General features: G+C 40.7%; 1 protein-coding gene across 3 annotated transcripts in view; it reads right to left on the reverse strand.

Annotated features, from left to right (window-relative positions):
* Window positions 1-14,088, reverse strand: part of gulp1a (GULP PTB domain containing engulfment adaptor 1a) — a 78,902-nt gene extending 64,814 nt beyond the window's left edge. The window contains exon 1 of one of the 3 annotated variants that reach the window (XM_038720073.1): window positions 13,872-14,088. The gene's annotated coding sequence lies outside the window, so the exon portion shown is untranslated. The remainder of the gene's footprint in view (window positions 1-13,871) is intronic. The other 2 variants (XM_038720069.1, XM_038720072.1) reach the window with 2 other exon arrangements.
* Window positions 14,089-19,815: the final 5,727 nt, after the last annotated feature.

Consider the following 19,815-nt stretch of genomic DNA (forward strand, 5'->3'; position numbering starts at 1 on the left):
GAAGCATTAACAAGGGGCCAAGCCCAACCCCTGAAAAACAACCCCAAGCCATAATAATCCACCAAACTTTACACTGGGAACAGTGCAGTCAGGCAAGTACCGTTCTCCCGGCAACCACCAAACCCAGAGTCGTCCGTCGGATTGCCAGACAGAGAAGCGTGATTCATCACTCCAGAGAACACGTCTCCACTGCTCGTGTCCAGTGGCGGCGTGCTTTACACCACTGCATCTGATGCTTTGCATTGCACTTGGTGATGTAAGGCTTGGATGCAGCTGATCAGCCATGGAAAGTCATTCCATGAAGCTCTCTAAGCACTGTTCTTGAGCTAAGACGAAGGCCACAAGATGTTTGGACGTCTGTATCTAATGACTCTGCAGAAAGTTGGAGACTTCTGTGCACTGTCTCAGCATGCGCTGACCCCATTTTGTGATTTTATGTGACCTACCACTTTGTGGCTGAGTTTCTGTTGTTCCTAATCGCTTCCACTTAGTTATAATACCATAAACAGTTGACCGTGGAATATTTAGTGGTGAGGAAATTTCACTAATGGACTTGCACAGGGGACAACCTATCACAGTAACGTGCTTAAATTCACCGAGCTCCTGAGCCACCCATTTTTTCACAAATGTTTTTAGAAGCAGTCTGAATGCCTAGGCGCTTGATTTTATACAACAGTGGTCATGGAAGTGATTGGAACACCTCAATTCAATGATTCGGAGGGGTGTCCTAAAACTTTTGGCAGTATAGTGTAAGTCAATTAAGAATAATGTGATAAACAAAGGTCTATGTACTTATTAGGGCTAACTAAATTAAGGCAGCCGCCTAATAATTGACTAAACCTTTTAACAATCTTTTCTGGTTGGAAGTTGTAGAAAAAACAACAACTAAAACCTCAAACTCCATTCGGGAGCGGCACCTTGCAACCCAGACGAAAGAATCAAGGGATTGTTGCTGCTAACTCTATCTGCCATTAGCTAGTTAGCTCAGTTAGTGGTCCTATTAGCTGACTTTACCCGGACTGGGAGTTCAGACTACCAGGGGAGTGTTGGTGTTGGTACATCACTAGCACAGCAGCTTTGGACCACTGGAAGGAAAAGGTTTTCAGGCCCAGGGCAAGGGACCCATTGTGAATGCCGCAAGGGAGCCGCACCGGAATGAGTACCAGAACCAGGAGCAAGGGAACCAGGCCTCCAAGTGAACACAGACTGGGACCCAACACAGCCTCCGAGACAACAGGGAATACAGTACTCAGGCCCAATATTATGGGTTTGTATTTCTCTGTAAAGTAGCAGGGATAGTAGAGATAACAATGTTATAACATTCTTTCTCAGCCCTGGAACTCAAAATATTTTCTAATACCCCCAAATATATGTCAACTACTGTCTTTAACTAATGACTTTTAGTTGACTGGGGAAATCTGTAGTCGGGGACAGCCCTACTTTTACATAACATACATACATTTCAGATTGTAACTACTGTGTTGCTAAGACACAATCAGCTGCTTACAGTGGGCTTATTTCACACATAATTGTGGAGTTGTCAGCGTGGAAGGTTAATCTGACAGGGTTCCATGCGAGAGATGGTTAGGGCTGATGCACAGTTTGCAGAACAATCTCCTCTCTCAAAGTGGTAGTTTGAGACACGGGAGAAGTAATTATATCTTAAATGGGGAGTGTGCACAGCATATAATTCAGCCGCAATTTCATTTTATAATTCTTTCTGGGTAATGATCTTGACTGCTGTGGCGGTGGTCCACGGAGTCTCCATCCAGCAAAGCTTGCATCAACAGTCTGTCAGGAGCCAACCTCAGGTCTGTATCTCAGCTCTGCATAAAGAGCTGACCCGGACTGCTGTTAGTGTGGCAATTACACACCCGATTTACTCACAGGCCTCATTTTTAGCCACACTGCCAGGCAAGCTTTCCAAGCAACCACCAACCAAGCTGGTGAGCTGGATAAAGCAAAAAAAAAAAAAACAAATGATAAGATACTTCCAGCTGCGTGACTATTTTGGTCCAGTCATGATTGAGGGGGGGAGGATCCGAGGTATGAACCGAACCGTGGCTCACAAGTCGAGGTCTGAACCGAAACGTTGATTTGGTGTATCGTTACAACCCTAGTGTGAATGTGGTCGAAGCACACACTCTGCATGTGTGTAGCTCAGCCCCGCCCTCGCTCATACAGACACAGAGACCTGCAGCTCTTTCTACATCCCTGACACAGACAGAGAGCAGAGGACAAGGACGGAGACATCGATGTAACCTGGTCGCTCTGTTTTTATAGAGTCCCGACCTCACTCCCTGCTCGCTCACAGCAGAATAATAAGGAAAGACATGAAGAGGGTAGGGTCTCTGTAGATACACCGCCAAACACTTCTTGTGAGTCATAGGTGAGGATTGAGAGGGATAAGTTTTTGTACAAGTCAATATATTGGTTTTTAGGAAAATCCTGTTCATTAAGCCTTTAATGATTCTGTGTTTAAATTATTATTTAAATTATTTTTGTTTGTCTGACCAGAGAAAGGGGTAGATCTCACCAACAATATGACGATATTGACAATAAAATGATGTGTCCCCCCCCCCATACTTCTTCTAATTGGGATTAGAGAAAATGTACAACGGAAAGCACTGAAGAGGAGGGAAAGAACTCAAGAAGCTTTTCACAACACAGAAGTATTTTTGTTTTCAGAGGACTGTTATTTCACTGCACGCAAAGGAAAACTGTATATAGGTCTGACATTGTCAAACAGTTCTTCGCTTTTTTGTCTCTGTGAACAAACCACAAGAAAGTGATAGAACTGAGACAGCCAAGTATATGTCAAAGGGATAAGACGGTTTATGTTGTAGTCACTTAGAGCACAAACTGCAATAGAATAACAGTGAATTCATGACTGTGTTTGCACAGGGAGGCGGCATTGTACTGAGCCTAAATAAATCTAATTAGTCTTAATGTGAATGATCTTTATGGAGGAAGCTTCCAGGCTGATAGTGTAGAAGAAAATAAATAATGTACTTGAGGAGGATGAGTTTTACTCCAGACTGCAGCCTTGGCAAAACATCTAGAACACATAAATAGCCATTCAGGCCTGCGAGGATGAGATATGGAGTTTACTCAGAGAATGAACAGAGGAATCGGCCACCCAACTGAAGTGCTAAACAATACCAATAAAACACACATAACTCCTGCCAATTCATTACCAGAAAGAGGATAATGCAGTCATGTTGTCTCAAGCGGATAAAAAAATTCCGGCTGCAAAGCACTGAGGCCTGGCCCATGAAATTAATGGTACTCATGAAGAAATAAAAGGGCCATAAAAAGCGGTCTGTTTTCGCCCACAACGTGATGGCTTCTTGAATTAACTGGGGACGCCTTGGACAGGCGTATGCCAGTGATGTCTTTGGAAGTGGTGGATCAAGAAGACATGCGTTATAAAGCCTCAGCCAAATTGGAACACCAATGCCGACAGCGTTAGTCTGTCTCCCTGTCTGATTTGCTCAGAGCCATCAGCTCTAAATGCTTTCTGTCAGCTCCATAGATGCTGAACACAATCTGTGATGCTATGACAAAATGCAGATATCCGAGGCTTTCATCTGCACTGTGCGTTTTATTGGTAATCTGACATGTGACTAAACAAGAGATGCAGGTCGGCACACGGAGGGGCCTGCTGTGCCAAATTTCCATATGGTTGGGATACCCACGCCGTAAGAGAAATGTCACAGAAATAATGCGTAAAATACATCATGCGCCTGTCACCAGCAAATCTTCATCTAGCCAGTTCACTGTGTGGCATCCCGATAACAAAGTGCAGAAAATGTAGACATATTGAGACCAGAGCCCAGATGTATTAACAATGTACACAAAAACCCTGAACATGCAATTTCCCACACATACACTAGTATTGATACAAAGAAGAATGTGCGGTCAGAATGAACATGAAATATAACCTTCTCAGCCTTCTAGTAAAGCATAGTTTGTTTAGGTGGTTTGCCAATTTGACTGACAGTCTACATAGTGTTCAGTAAAATGTCAATTGAAGGTGAATTTGATGTCTGTTGATTTCAGCAGTGAAACAAAACTCAAAAGCTTGGCAACTCTTTTGTCAAACTTCTGAAAGCTGAACATAGGCAGCAGTCTTCAGCAGCCAATCAGATTAAAGTAAAGGCACAACTACGTTAAGCTGTACAGTTGTAATACAGACTACAAATAGAGAAACTTTTTCTTACTTTTACTTGAATATTTTTGGGAATGAATAGATAGTTTTTAACATGAGGAGTTTTATATTACCTGCAGTGCAGAACTTTTGTCTCCCCCTTCTGACAGCTCACTGCTGACGTATAGGCTCTGCCATACAGAGCTGCCGCTGCCCCCCCTTCAGCTCTGATAAACCAACCATTACTGGTTGGCGAAAAACACATCACTTTTGCCAGTGTGGGAATGTCGCCACAGACACCAGATTTACAGAACTCCGGTATAACATAGTAGAGTACAGAGAGATTTACCTGGCGGCACAGCCAGCATAGTGTGAACTCTTTTGGCAAGGGCTTGACGGTTCATTTATATTTAAATCTGACATCCTCTATGCAAAAGCCACAGAAGTCAAGTGAATGGGAGATTGGTATACTTTCCATATGTACTGTATTAATGATGCAGTGTATGCTTTAGGCTTCTGATGGAGTAGCCTGTCCTGTGTACAGCCAACCTCCATATGTATGCTGATAAGCAGCTAAAGCCACAGAAATAAAGTTATATTTACTTCTTAATGGACGTCCCATAGTTGTCTTTCAGATGCTTTGTGCATTCCAAGTGTTTACATTGAATGTTTGTGAAGTGAAAGTGTGGATAGCTTAGTCTGCACTACAGTAGGGGCAAGTCCTGAGTCAAATAAGCTGCCACAGGGTCTTGATCATGCACAGGGCTGTAGGAATACAAATGTACTCAAACAATGTAAGCGAACAATACACATCACCCTGTGGTTAGTTTAGCAATGTTGACTTCCACAGCAAATTAAAAGTCATCTCCTGTGAACATGTCAGGGAGCTCGCTGCCAAGATAAGGACGAAGGTATAAGGAACGATGCAAAAGATCAAAACTGCTAACTGATTGAGTGACTGACTGACTACGAAATGTTGATAGCTATGAGCACTAATTGTGAGAAGCCATGTTTCTCATCCCATCAGCTTATCTCTTACAAAGGCAGAGGCACATTCATCAGGAAATTACATTGTGGAGAGACTTTCATTAATCAAAATGTAAGACTAAACTATGACAAGCAAACCTCATTGACATTCAGCTGTGACCCAACCTTCAATGACACAAAAACACGCACAAGTTACTACATTTAAACACTTCACTGTGTAAATACGGACAACCACTCTAAAAGACTAAAGCAAATAAATTGCTAAACATCTGCAAATGTATGACTAATTACAATTTTGGAGGCATTTTAGATTTACAAATGCCATACACTGGATTCAGACAAGCAGGGCAAGAATGTATAAGAGAGAGAGAGGCAGAAACGGGACACAGCATGCAGCGCCGCACACAGAGACGAAGATTTACACCACATTAAATCAAATCAGCGGTTCTGATTTGCCTCAAATCAGAGGGAGTCTGAAATCACTGTTTGAAAGCAGTAATGTAATGAGACTGGTGGGAGCTTTGTTCTCATCAGCTCGCCCGCTCATTTTCTCCCATCACAGGCTTCCCTTGTCTCAGTTGTCATTTACTTACAAGATCAATCTGACCCGTCCCTAACACCAAATGTCAATGGGCAAGAGATGGTTATTAATACAAAAGCACACTTTCTTCATTTGTCTAAGCACCCAATGTTTAAAGAGATTTTAGATTCTGACACTAATTTTAAGAGTAAGAGTTAACTCTACAAAACTCACCTTTTGCTGCAAATGACTTTCAAGTGACACGATTGAAATATCCAAATGGCAGTTTGAAATATTCAACCAAAATGTTTACTACTGTAAGAGCTGAAAAGTTTAGGGCTTAAATGATGAGTCGATTAACTGACTGCCAGAAAATGAATGTGCAACGATAATCAAGAAATCCCACAAGTCATCTTTCAAGCAAAAGGTACACATAAAAGTACACAGAATGTACTGCTTTTCTCTGTTATATATTATTTGAAAGTGAAAACTGACATCACCTTGGGCTCTAGAACTAGATCTTGTGGTGCATATTTATCATTATTCTATAAACCAAGTAATAATCATTAGTATCGCTCGACAATGTTGTAGTGCGAAATTACAGACCAATGAGTTGCCCAACAGGAATTTAATTTTAATCTTAACCATTTAGTTGTTTGGTATTTCTCCAGTTGAAACAGGATCATTCCTATTATCAGGATGGCTATATGAGTATGGTATACTTGGTTTTGGTTTTTAATTAGGATCCCTTAATGCTGGCTTTTGACACTATGAAAACTATATGCCAGTACCATCATCTATGAGCTGATATTGGCTAATAATATCAGCCAGCTGATTTACTGGACAGGCTACTAACATAATTAGCTTATATGGCTAACATGAACAGAATATTAGGGTTGGGCGATATGACGATGTATACTGTGCAACGGTGGAAATGTGTCCACTGGTAGAGAGTTGGCAACAGCGTTTCGATCGCGGGAGCTGTCCCTTAGGCTACGTCCGGACTGCAGGCCTTAATGCTCAATTCCCCTCAATTCTTTTGGTTTGACAGGTCACATTACAGTTTAAATGTGGCCCATATCAGACTCCAGTGTGAACTGTCCGCGGCCTGAAAGTGACCCGCATGCGCAGAAGAATAACACGACGTCACACGCAGCACGCTGTTGCAGGCTACGGAAGTAAACAAGGAGCAACATAGCTCCGGTTAGCTCGCGGGAAAATCCCGTTTTTCATTGTCCTCTCACGAGTCATATTTCTCCCAAATTATGACATGAGGTGGTGATGGCGCAATGGATAAGATGCATGCCTTTGGTATGAGAGACCCGAGTTCAATCCCCCACTGTGACCCATCCACCATTGTGTCCCTGAGCGAGACACTTAACCCCTCGTTGCTCCAGAGGCGTGTGACCTCTGACATATATATAGCAATTGTAAGTCGCTTTGGATAACAGCGTCAGCTAAATGAATAAATGTAATGTGTTCGCTTATGTGGAGTTTTTTCGCTTGGCCTGTTTACACTGACATAAAAAGATCAGATCTGAGTCACATATGAGCAAAAAAATCATTGGCCTGCAGAGTGAACGTAGCCTTAGTGTCTGCTTTTTATTTGGGGCAAGCTATGTATCAAAACCTTGTATATAAGATTATTCTCTGCATGGGATATTGGAATCATATCAGCATTATATATCGGCCATCACCCTGCTGTCTTGTTTTAGTATGTAACTTCCAATTAAATACATGCATGTTAAATAATCATCATCATTAAAAAGTCATTGTGTGTAATTTACAGATTTGTTAACGGCTATGGGAACTAATGAGTCCCCCCACATTACACACAGAAGAGATTCTCAATCAAGCACATGTGAAGGCTTGGACCCTGATCAAAGGCAGAACAGATCTGCACTGACTGACCTATTGTTTCCTGTGGCACAGCTCTCCTGCCTACCTCAGTGTCAGCACGAACTCTTGACAATTCAGTTTATCCCCCAGCCAGCCATTTCAACTTTGACCATATTTGCAGCTGACCTTTTAAAGCACTACCAATGAGACTGAAGCTTTATATTGCATATGTAGGTACTGTGAAGAAATCAATATACTCATCCTGTGTGTTTTATAAGCTTCATCAGATCATAACACTAAAAACATATCGTAACGACTGCACTACTGAGGCAGTAAATGCTGATGCTTTGTGGATACAATAAGGCACAACTATGGGAAGAGTTCTACAGAAAAGCCATTTCCATTCTTTTCTGTAATGTGGCATCCAAGGAGCAAGGCCAATAAGATGGTTCATTAATCACACTGAAAGTTTTCATTAGGACCAGCACCTTGTTTCATTCACCTATTTGGCAGATTTATTTGCCCTTGACTCATTTGGCATTTTAAGGGAGCAGTTCCAACTGCTGTAAACTTGTCTGTCCAGACAAGAAAATGTCCATGATACAGACTTGTTTATTTGGTTTTAGTTATGTTTTCTCGCTGACTTTGACCAATCAAAGAATTTGATTGGTAGATTCTGAACTGGAACGCCAAGTCAGTGACAGACCCAGCTCAAAAACTACACTAACTAAAGACTATACTGAACTATACTGAGTTTTAAATTAACATCATACTTCATTTGGACCATTAAATGTCAGAAAATAATTAAATAAATCACTATTTTATTCACGGTCATGATCTCCTAAAGTCCTTTGTGACATTTTCAAATGGCTTGTTTTGTCCAACACATGGCCCAAAACCCAAAGATATTCAGTTTACTATCATAGAAAAGCTGAAAATCTGAAACAGTTTTTTTCAATTATCGAAAGAGTAAAAACAGATTCCGAATCAGCCCCAATACTGACCTTGTTTAGCAGACCAGGTATCGTCATGACCAATCGGTCATATTAGGCTGCCAACCTCTTTTTTGGTGCCAGCGTTATCTTATAGAAAAAGGATTACAATGAGTTCATGTCCACGTATCAGAATCACAACAGAGACAGAAAAATATGGATCCGTGCATCCTCACTAACACATTTCATTTCAGTTCTAGTGTGGTTTGACTCTTTGTCAATGACCCACGTATCGAAGAAGAATTCAAACTAGAAGTGAGGTTAGTAAACAAAAGTATTTAGATTCATTTATGCAGCTAGAACCGTACATTGTATTGCACATTTTATTGAAATAGAATAAAAACAACTGTCCAGTAATGTTTCAATCATCATACCATTACACCACCTCTTTGGTAAGCTATGAGGCTCAATTAATATGCTAGATGCTTTAGAAAATTGTACAAAAGTGGTATTTTCTGTTCAAACGTCAAAGCACTGAATGTAAAATGTACCTATTTAAGTGCCTGGGACTTAGCTCTATCAATTTATTTTTTTTCCTCTTTGTACGTCTTAACACAATTCCAGAATGACACATCATATAGACAACAAAGACGAGCCATTAGCGCTGGAAAGGAGCCTCTATTTAAAAAAAACAATACCAGTCTCATCCACGAAAGACAAAAGAAGCAGGACACGAGTACGGAAACAGGCAGTACCATGCATAGACCCGAAGGCTCCTTCAGTGTCTCATTTGCAAAAGCCCATGATTAATTGAGATGTATAATAAATGCTGAGAGGATTAATTCAATCACAGAGACGGGGATACAGAAGGCTTTGACATTTGTGGGAGTCAACGCCTTAGCTCCGCAAGACAAAAATATCAATTATCTTGACTTAGACAGGTCACTGGAGTGGTTTTAGCCTATGAGAAGGATTTGGTTTTGACATAGGGATGACGATAAGAAAATTGAGCCAGCGATACGCAGTCGTGTAATCTCCCTGCTCAATTTTGATTACAGAGGTAGCAGCTGAAATGGTGATGGTGGATGAAAAGCTGTTTGATGTTTCCGACTGAGTATGAGGCTGAAGTCACTTCAGCTTTCCAGCAATCTGACAACAAACAGCAAGATGAAGCTGCTGTAATAGAGTTTTTGGTGACAGTGAGGAACGGGGAGCATGGGCTGATGGTAATGATGCTATCAGTCACTGTGATCTTGCATTGATAGATGAAGTGCCTGCTGCACCTTTTGAAGGCAGGCGATGAGAGGTAAACATGAGTGCCGTCAACGTTACAGAAGCAAGAGGTTGATTTTCCTAACTAACCGCCGAATGTGCCGAGACCTGGTCATTTCTCACACGTCATCAATCAACATGGGAACGCCACTCCTGTAATCGCAGTCACTATATTATACAAGATCCACGTGTCAGACAACAGGACCGCACACATACAGAGGCTGGGGTCAGTGTAACACGTGATGACAAGCCGACTACACCCATAAGTCTATACATTCAGGACCGCTTTCTTGATGGAAACTTCCATGTCAACAAAAAAACCCAAAACACTTCATACCGTCTTGTTGCCCTCGCAAACCACACATCCTGCAAATTAATAACAGAGCAAGTCACATTTAAGCAACAGCCTTGTCTAAACACACCAGGTACATGTGGCCTATGGTGGATTTGAGTAAAATTAAGCAAATCATTGTTATTCTACAACATTTCCACAAATGGCGAAAGGTTACACCATAAAATGTCTTGTTTTCATTAAGGATGCACCGAACGCTCGGCCACCGAAATTAATCAGCATGAAAAAGCAAAAACAGCACTTCACGTTCGGCCTAATAAGTCAAAAGACTGAATATATTTTTACAAAAACAATTAAGTTGACATGTCGGCAGTGTGGAAACATTCTAAAGTGTCTGTGAAAGACGCAAAGATTGCCATTTGCAGACACATTAAGATCAGTTTACTGGTCATAGTAAGCTCTAACCAGCCTGTGGAAACAGAAATCGCCGTTTGCAGACGCTGTTCTGCTGAATTGTCTCCTAGCACATCCGCTCCATCTGTGGCTGACTTCTTGGGAAAGGCAACAAACCATCTGACCCGCTTTGATTGTTTCTGACTGGTTTGTGAGAAGAAGTTTAAACTACACCTAATACGTGTGCACCTAAATTTGGAGTGCACACGTATTACAGCCTTTATGGTAAATCCACTGAAACGGCCCAGAGCGAGCTGACAGGCGGGTTAGCAACTTTATCCTCTCAGTTTCTCTGTTTACAAAGAGTGTTGCAGTATGAGTCTCCTACCTGAAGAGACGCTGTGAAGTCTTCATGTTACGCGATATGAGAACCACATACAACATTATTAATAATTGGGTCGGACTTGATGAATTTAGTGCGAGGAAACACATGTGACAATGTCCGGTTTTCAAAATAAGGTGTCTACACAGTATGGCAATAAGATTAATTGGATTATATTCACAGAAAGTATAAAAAAATATTACATGTGTCCATTAAAAGTAAGTGGACTCATTTAATTTACTTTACAGGACCCTATCGAGCCTCGGACCCCTCCACCATAGTCTCTCCAAATCCTGTGGGAAACACTGGGGGAAAAAGCTAATTTTGACTATTTAATTTATGCAGTGGTAAAAAAAAAAAAAAGCAAAATAAAAGGAAAAAATTTTGGAATGGAAAAACCTTGTTCGGTATCCGGGAAAGATTTTCATTATATTCGGTTTTGGCCAAGAAATTTCGGTGCGTCCCTAGTTTTCATAGTTTTGAAGATAATCAGTTAACTCCCTCCCCAGCAAATCCTCTAATCTGACACTATTTTTACTTGGAAAATGACTGAAATGATGAATCGATTCTCAAAATAGATGCAAATTATTTTTCAGATCGACTAGTCCTGCTCTAAATATGAGGCTTATTAAGCTTCAGGAAAAACAAGCAGAGGCGCTTCATCACACAGCCACAGGCCACATGTTTATAGAGTGAGGCTACAGTTTAAACCATCACCTAGGGCCTACACTGATAACAATGCGTGCCAGGATGCGTCTGCTTCGGCTCAGCAGGTGACTGATTGTGCTCATCACCTGTACTAATTGATTTCCTGGCAGCAATTCTGCTAAAGGTAGGCTAAATTAAAGCCACTGTGTAGTACTGCTACATTTAACCCTCTGGACCTGGTGCATGTTATTCACACCAAAACCCACAGCCCATCCTCTCAGGGGCCATCATTTGGTCAAATCTGAACACACAGATGTCGGACACAATTAGTGGAATCACAACTTACTCTAATTCTTTGCAGCAGGCTACTCACTCTGAAGTCCACTGAGGATAAACTCCACAAATCTGCTAAGAAATCCATTCAGAATCAAAAGTAATCCTGTTGACTGTTGCTATCCCCAACTGCCTCACCATTTCATCATGCCTTTGCATTTCCTGCATTACATTCTTTGCTGGCTAGCTTGCTAAATTGTTAGCCTCTGCGGCTTCTAGACGGCCACAGTAACTTAATGGACTTTTTTCCCTTTTGGCGTCCATGTTGCCGTTGCCTTGCAGCGGCGTTCTCACAACTTACCACTTGAACACCAAGAATATCGTGTACACAGTTTCCATGTCATTAACATCACCACTGCCATGTTCCAATTCAAAGTGATGTGTCCCTGTGAAACCTATTTATTTTACTCTCAAACAACAGTGAATTCCATGCATTTTGCAGGAGATTTTTACTGCTTGAGCGTTCTTAGCTTTACAACATTAGCAGCAATTCCATGTCTTAGGATATGGGGCACTTGTCAGGAGGTGCAGTAAATGCACCTGGATTGATGGCATTTGGGCACAAATGACAGCAGAATTGTTTAAAAAAGTCAATATGACACTGCTGATATTTCAATGACACTCTTTAATGCTTTGTGGTGGGGTGCCGAGCAGGACTGTTTTAGCTGAATACGACTTTCAATTTAATTTCCATGACCTTTATTTAACTCTACTTGAAATCAGATCTCCGTGACCACCTTGTTCCAGTCCTGGCAGACTACTGGGAACATAAAAAACTGCTGTCCTGAATTGCAATTTGTAGACTCCTCAAGGCTAATTCATGCTGATTTCCACAGCATACCATATGAGCCACTTGGCGAGCAGCTATTCAATTACTGCCAGTGGCTGAAAAACATCCAAGGCTTGTTCAACGAGTGTTACGCCATCAACCTGTTAAAAGGCAGGCTGCAGATTGAAAATGTACATTGCAAAACAATGGTTATTGCTGACTTCAACAAATCTGCAAAAACCTGTATTTCACAAGCATAGAAAATGGTGACTTCTCAGCCATGAAATGAGAACTGTGAGACAGAAACTGGAGGTAGTACTACACAGGCAGATGCTCATCCACCCTCAAAGTAATGGGTGTATCCATAAGTTATTAATATCTCACAGCACACAATGGCAGACAATTTACAAAGCTATGGTGGTGCTGAACCCCCGCTGAAAACAATTATGCAGGCAGGATATCTGAGTGAAGTGAAGATGGAAGGTAAATGCCATTTAATAGATCCTTGTTCATTTTGAAGGTTGAGTGGCACTGGTCTCAATATGATGTCTGGGAAAATAACGAAAGCGAGGACCTCAACACACACATGCACACTCTATATGTATCTAAACACACTGACATCAAATATGAGCCACCTCTGACATAGTGATGTACTCACAAATACTCAACAGACAGTTTAGATTTGGTCACTGCTTTAGAATAAATGTGTCTGAAATGTGTCTGTGCTTTCCCGTTTATATTTCGACAGACTACAGACAATGTAAGATATTTCTAATATCCCAAAATGTTTTAATTACACCCCATTATGTCCGTCCATCACTAACTAAAATAATAAAAGAAAAGATCTAACGTCACCGCGAATGAAAATGACAGCGCCAGATTTTCTGCCACGAAAAGCGACCTGTGAAATGACAGGAACGGGGTCAAAATGAGGGGATGTCGCGCAGTTATTCGCCGTTTTTTGTTTTGTTTCTTTTACTTAAAAGTCACAACTAGTGAAAGGTAACGTATTGTCGAGCAAAAAAAACAGCGACGCAAACTCGACACGTTAGCCCAGAGTCCACCTTGCACGGACTTGCGCAACAAAGTTTCCCGTTAGGTCGGGAGTGTGTTTAACACGGAAACCCTAATGTAGCATATTTCGTACAGAAACAGAGGAAGAAAAGACACGAAGAGCGGTCCACAAAAACTAATGTCAACTTCGACTTTTGAGGGCAAACAACATATCGCACAGGCGACACAAAAGATTGTTGCCAGCTGCGGAGAAACTCGACCGCTAACTCCAAACAGTCAGAGCAGTGAGGGAATGTCCGTGCAGGCAGACAGGAAGAAAAGCAGACCGCCTTTTACTCACGCTGGAACGAGAAGAAGTCCGAACAGTCCCGTAGGGGGGAAAAAAGAGCCCACGTACGCGGTCCACGGCGCTCCGCAGACAGGTCCACATCCAGCAGCAGCAGCAGCAGCAGCGGCGGCGGCGGCAGGCTCCTTCGCTCTCCTCCTCCTCCTCCTCCTCCTCCTCCTCCTCTTCGGCTCCACAGCTGCGGGAGAAGTTTGCTGACGTCAACAAGCACTCCGTCTCAAACGGCGGAGCTCTTTGGTCGCAACTTGAATAATACATGGAAAAGGAGGGGGAAGACGCGACCGGAAAGAATCGGGGAGGCAGGCACCACATCAGGCTACCCTTTCACGACAATGGCCATATTCACAAAAAAAAAGAAAAAGAAAGAAGAAGTGGTCCTCAGCTGTGAAAACGTGAATAAAGTCCACACAATGTCTGAGTTTCCGTTCACTTTTAATAAATGCAGAGAAGTGTTCTTGCCTTAAGCTAAAGAAAGTTGCGTCTTGTTGCCTTGTGAAACTCTTGTTCGGGATTTCTGCATCAGCGTTTGGTTTTCAAAATGTCAAACAAAATACACCAAAAGCCCTGGCACAAACAGCAGCAAAGCTAAAGCAATTTAAATATATCATCCAATCTAAAGTGTATTTGTTAAACTTTAAAGTTTATGAAAGCTACATTTAATCTAATTTATAAAAAGTTAGTTTTCTGCTATTAGCCTATAAGTAGCTCTTAAAAAAAGATTACCATAGCAACTTAGTGGGTAAATCCTGCAGACCAATAACATTAGTGGATTGTTAGCTGGCTAAACAAAGTTATGTTTCTAATCATAAATAATGCACATTTAGGCAAATAGACTGATTATCTTGATTCTCCAAATTGTATTAATAAAGAAATCAATAGATAGATAAATAAACAATATATAAAGCGTGTGTTTTAGTGGGATTTCCCAAATTCTGGCTACAGAAAGTTTTTAGGAAGCCCATAGTAAAGTAAGATAAGGCCTATAATTTAAAAAATTTCTAAAATCCCTGTAAATCGGTTATGACTTAATGTTGCATTACATTTAATAATTATGTTGAAAGCAGTTTGCAATATTTAAGTTATTTTTCTCCATTAGTAATGTAAATTGGGACCTGTTCCAATCATGTGTATTGGTGGGGAGCCCCTGCATCTGATACAAGTATCATCATTTTTTACTAATTTAGCATTGGTGTGATCCATTTGGTGATATTGAAAAATTTTGCATTGAATTAAACCATTGCACACTAATAGTAACACTTGTAGTAGTGACACTAATTTGCTTTTTTGGTGCAAAGTTCTTATTTCCTCACACAACTTGAATTAGTACCCAAAAGATTTAAATAAGTTCTGTTTAATAGAAGTAACATGTCTGTTACAGGACAAGCTCCAGAAGATTGTCTAAGGCAAGTTCAGAGGGAAGATTAGGAAAGTGAATGAACTGCTTTGTCTAATCTGATGTTAAATTTCTGATGAAAATAAGATAAGATGAAATATTCCTTAACAGCAAAACTCATATTTAACCCTTTTCATCCCCCACAGGATCAGTTAGTGAAGGTAAATAATAAGTTGCCACCACAAATCATGTTTTCCTGTGGGGCAATTATGCTTGTCAAAATTACATCCACAAAAAGTGCTTCTTTTCGCCACTGACAGGCTCAGACTGTTAAACCAGGTCTCTGGTAACATCATGGAAAGGATCCCTATGAGTGTCTCCTGGTGACACCTTTGTTTCAGAAGTCTCATCCAAGGATTCTCGCTCTGAAATCTCATGAGAGGCAAGTTGTTGCAGGAAGATGATGGTGGAAACTTGAGGGTGACACAAGAGGTGTCCCATCCCACTCCCACAGAAATACTTCTGTCCCATCCCAATCCCGGAAGACTGACTTCTGTTCCATCCAGAGCTGGAGAGAGGAGATTATTGTTTTGGACTAACATTAGGAAATAAAGTGCTAGGAGTTCCTCTACGTACACAACAAACTCCTCTCCCTCGTTTCCACCAGCGTTGGCTGCAACAACTCGCCTCTCACGAGATTTCAGAGCGAGGATTGTCCTTGAGCGAGACTTGTGTTTCTTGTTAAAAACAAAGGATGTCACCGGGAGTCACTCATAGGGATCCTTTCCATGATGTCGTCAGACACCTTGTAAAACAGTCTGAGCCTGTCAGTGGCAAAAAGAAGCGCTTTTTGTGGACGGTATTTTGACGGGCACAATTGCTCCCAAGGAATACGTTGCACAACTGCAGATGTTTCACAGCTGCTGGCTAAAGCCATCCTAAACGTTTTGTACCTACTAGTCATTTCCACACCAAAATATGTGGAAAGAGGGCCCAGGTTTAAAAATACCAAAATTAGCCACAGCAACCCAGGTTAGATAGTCATCCCTTCTCTTGTGCATTTCCTAGATCTCTGCAGCTATCAAAATTCTATAAATACTATATATATATACTGTATATACACTTTAAAAGAATAGAATATTTATTACTCAGTGTCAGAATAATAGGTAGGCATCTTGATAATGACAATAATCAATATTCGACAGACCTTGAGGAAAGCAAAAACCCTCCAAGGATCAATGACACTGCGTTACATTAAAATGTAAATCCATTTCTGTAGGGTTCAAAGGAGAATCATTCTCAAAACAAAATCCAAATAGGTCAGTCGCTGTTGCCATGATGACAGAGAGACTGGCTTCACACTTTCAAATATAGGCTCTTGTTTAATGCATTAACAAGAAAATTAAGTTTATTTCATGGCAGCCCAGGTCAGGCTTAGATATTTCACAGAGGATTATAGAGCCTGGTCTCAAAGGCAGACAGTCAGCTTCAAATGGCTTTCCCTCGTCGACAGTTTGCTAAAAATGTTTCAATATCACAGGAGAATCAACCCAGGTGCTGTCACAGTATTTACAGTCTCTTCCTCTCTGACCAACTTCAGAGAGAATTTTGATGACATTGCAGATACAGCACGTGCCTTGGCTTCCAAATTTCCGATCAGGGCTGACACTGTTTTCCACAATGATGGATTAAACTGTGATAAATAAAATGAATATCTAAATTATGTTTTATAGATAACCTTCCTTCTTTAATTAGCATTCATTTCTTGTATAATTTTCTCTTTAAATCTATAGGCCTTCTTTTAACCGCAGGGTCTGAATTTAGTCTCCGGTGATAACACAAACATCTCCTAGACATTACATGTATATACTACTAATTTGATTTGTTAAATATGTTTTAACTTAATTGCTGCCTCAAATACATTTAGTGGCAAAATTTACGTGGTGATATTCTGTATTGTTCTTATTGTCAACAACGTGAAATACCAAAACCAAAACAACAAAAACAAAAATCAGCCAAAGTTTATAAGCTTATTATTCTGCGTCGTAGAGCTCCTTGTTCTTCTGGACCTTAGCACGGCCTTTGATATAATTGATCAAAACATTCTGTTAAACAGGCTGAAGCACTTGGTAGGAATTTAAAAATTGTTCCCTTCATACCTTTTTAACAGGAGGTTCTCTGTCAACATTAATAACCACATGTCATCCTTTGTTCCTTTCAAGTATGGTGTCCCACAGGGGTCAGTTTTAGGACAATTATTTTTGCTGACTTTTATATTTTACTGACTGAGATTATTCTGAGCAGCATGCAGGGGAATATATTATTATTTCCCACTTTCCCCTTATGGACTGAATAACTCACTAGATTTGTCTCTAGTTATTTTTATAAACAAAGTCTCTTTTAAATCTCTTCTTAAAACAAACTATTGGAGAGTTTTTCCTGATTTTACTTGATTTGCTGGTTTATTTATTTGTTTTATTTGCAATGATTTGCTTGAAATTGTTTTATGATCTGCTTATGACATTCCTGCCTTGTGTGTAGAGAAGTTATTTATTAAAAAAAAAGATCATTATTATTATTTTATACGGTAGGGAAGTCTTGAGAGAGTATCGAGAGACCAAAAAACACCACATGTCAAGAACCCCCGGTCGTGACCCTGGCCTTCTTTCTGGTATGCGTGTTAATGTAGTTTTTGAGTTCTTTTCCCCTTTTTGGTACGTGCTGTGTGCTTGGTGTGTGTTTGGTTTGCGTCTGTCTCTGTTTCTGCTCTCCTCACACTCTGAGGCTGCTGGTGGGCGTGGTCGCCAGTGCTCCGGTCTACTCACCTGATGCGCATCATGTCAATCAAGCACACCTGTTCCACATCCTGCAATCTACTCACCTTTGAAAGCCAGATCAGCCTTCCAATCCCTTGTGTTTCTCTGTCTTGACCGCAGAATACCAGCCTCGCCCCTGGACTCGGATCATTCACCAGCACCACAAGACCAGAGTATTGGAACCCGGACCACAAACCCTCTGACCAACCAGAACGTCATCTGCTTAGCCTTTGTGTTTGCACTGGTTTTGAATAAATACTCCTTTAACCTGAACTAACTCTGGTCTGCGTTTGAGTTCTGGCACCTGGTCCTGACACCACATGCCTTTCTCTAACCAATAAAGAAGTATTTTGATTGCCAAACTAGGGCTGGAAGATTATTTGAAAAGTAATCGAAACTGAAAGTCGGTTATTTTGGTTTATTATTATTTAATCCTGTTAATATTTTCCCCTCTGTGTGTTCCTATTTAAAAACATACTACTGCGTGTGTGGTCACGTGACTGTGCCCTGTCCAGTCCCGGAGTTTGAAGCGCCGGGAGATGTTAGCAGGCGCTAACTGGCTTACTTTCCAGTAGTTCCGCATTGACATTAATAATGGAGTGAAATTTTAGTAGCGTTACTCATAATTCAGCAGCGGCATGCACCAAATGTGGACGTCAACATTACCTTATAAATTAACATTAAGATAATCGATTTTTAAAATCTGTGAATAAAAAAAATAAATAAACCAAGCTTTAATAGTTTATTTACATATTTACAGTACAAACCTTGTCAGTGAACTATAAGGACAAACAAAGCAACAACAAAAAACAACACTCAAAAACAAAATAATCGTTCAATAATCGTAATGGAGGTAAAATGTTAAATTAATTGTGTTTTGATTTTAGGTGAAATCGTCCAGCCCTATGCCAAACATATCATAAAAAGTTTTTACAACTTTTAGGAGATTCAGTATTAACATTTTGGGACTTGGCAGTTGTGTTCATTGTTGTCATCAGTTGTGTTTCTTCTTTGTGTATGTATGTTGGAATTTAGATGCCATTACTTTTGTCTCAGAATGTATTTGGTGTTGCAAATTAGTAATATATGAAGGACATTTCTGGGAGACTGGGTTGAATAAATGCCTTTGATCAAGATCCAATACTGATCTGAAGCTTACCTTGTGTTCTCGTCTTCAAATGCAAGGCAGTAAGTGGAAAAATTTTCTTCTCAAGACCAAAAGGTAATCACAAAATAATTGCCTAACAATAAGATCATTGTTTTTTAAAGCAACATTATGTACTAATTTTGCTGAAAGGATGCCAGATAGATGCTGAGCTGGCCTTCTTGCTGTTGGACTATAAGTTGGACTAGAACTTATTAGGGGCTTGCTATGTCGTTGAAGTTTGGCTGTGTTAGCAAAGTTGACAAAATTAGCCGAGGTTTAGCAGACAGAGGTTTAGCTAGGGTGACCATCTGTCCTCTTTTTCCTGGACATGTCCTGCATCCGGCAAGGATTTCTAAATCGCCAAAAATGTCCGTGATTCGGCCAGCGACCAGTTCCGGCACTATTACATTTACTCTTTGGAGTACCGAGACTTCTCACAAGGGTACTCTTGTCTGCCCTCCCCACCGGCAGAGATGGAGTAGGGAGAAGATCAGGTGATTTTGTTATCAAAGAGTGTGCATGTTGCTCATCAATGTTACTTTCTGTAGCTACCAGTTGGAGGCCTCTTAAACCTGACTTTATCCATTTTAATCTATGTCTTTGTTACATGTTTTTAGATCATTTTCGTTTAACTTATGTTTT

Source organism: Micropterus salmoides, unplaced genomic scaffold (genome assembly GCF_014851395.1).
Source record: "Micropterus salmoides isolate LMB-PRFRI ecotype aquatic unplaced genomic scaffold, ASM1485139v1 Ms_hic_scaffold_15, whole genome shotgun sequence".
In the NCBI taxonomy this organism is placed as follows: Eukaryota; Metazoa; Chordata; class Actinopteri; order Centrarchiformes; family Centrarchidae; genus Micropterus; species Micropterus salmoides.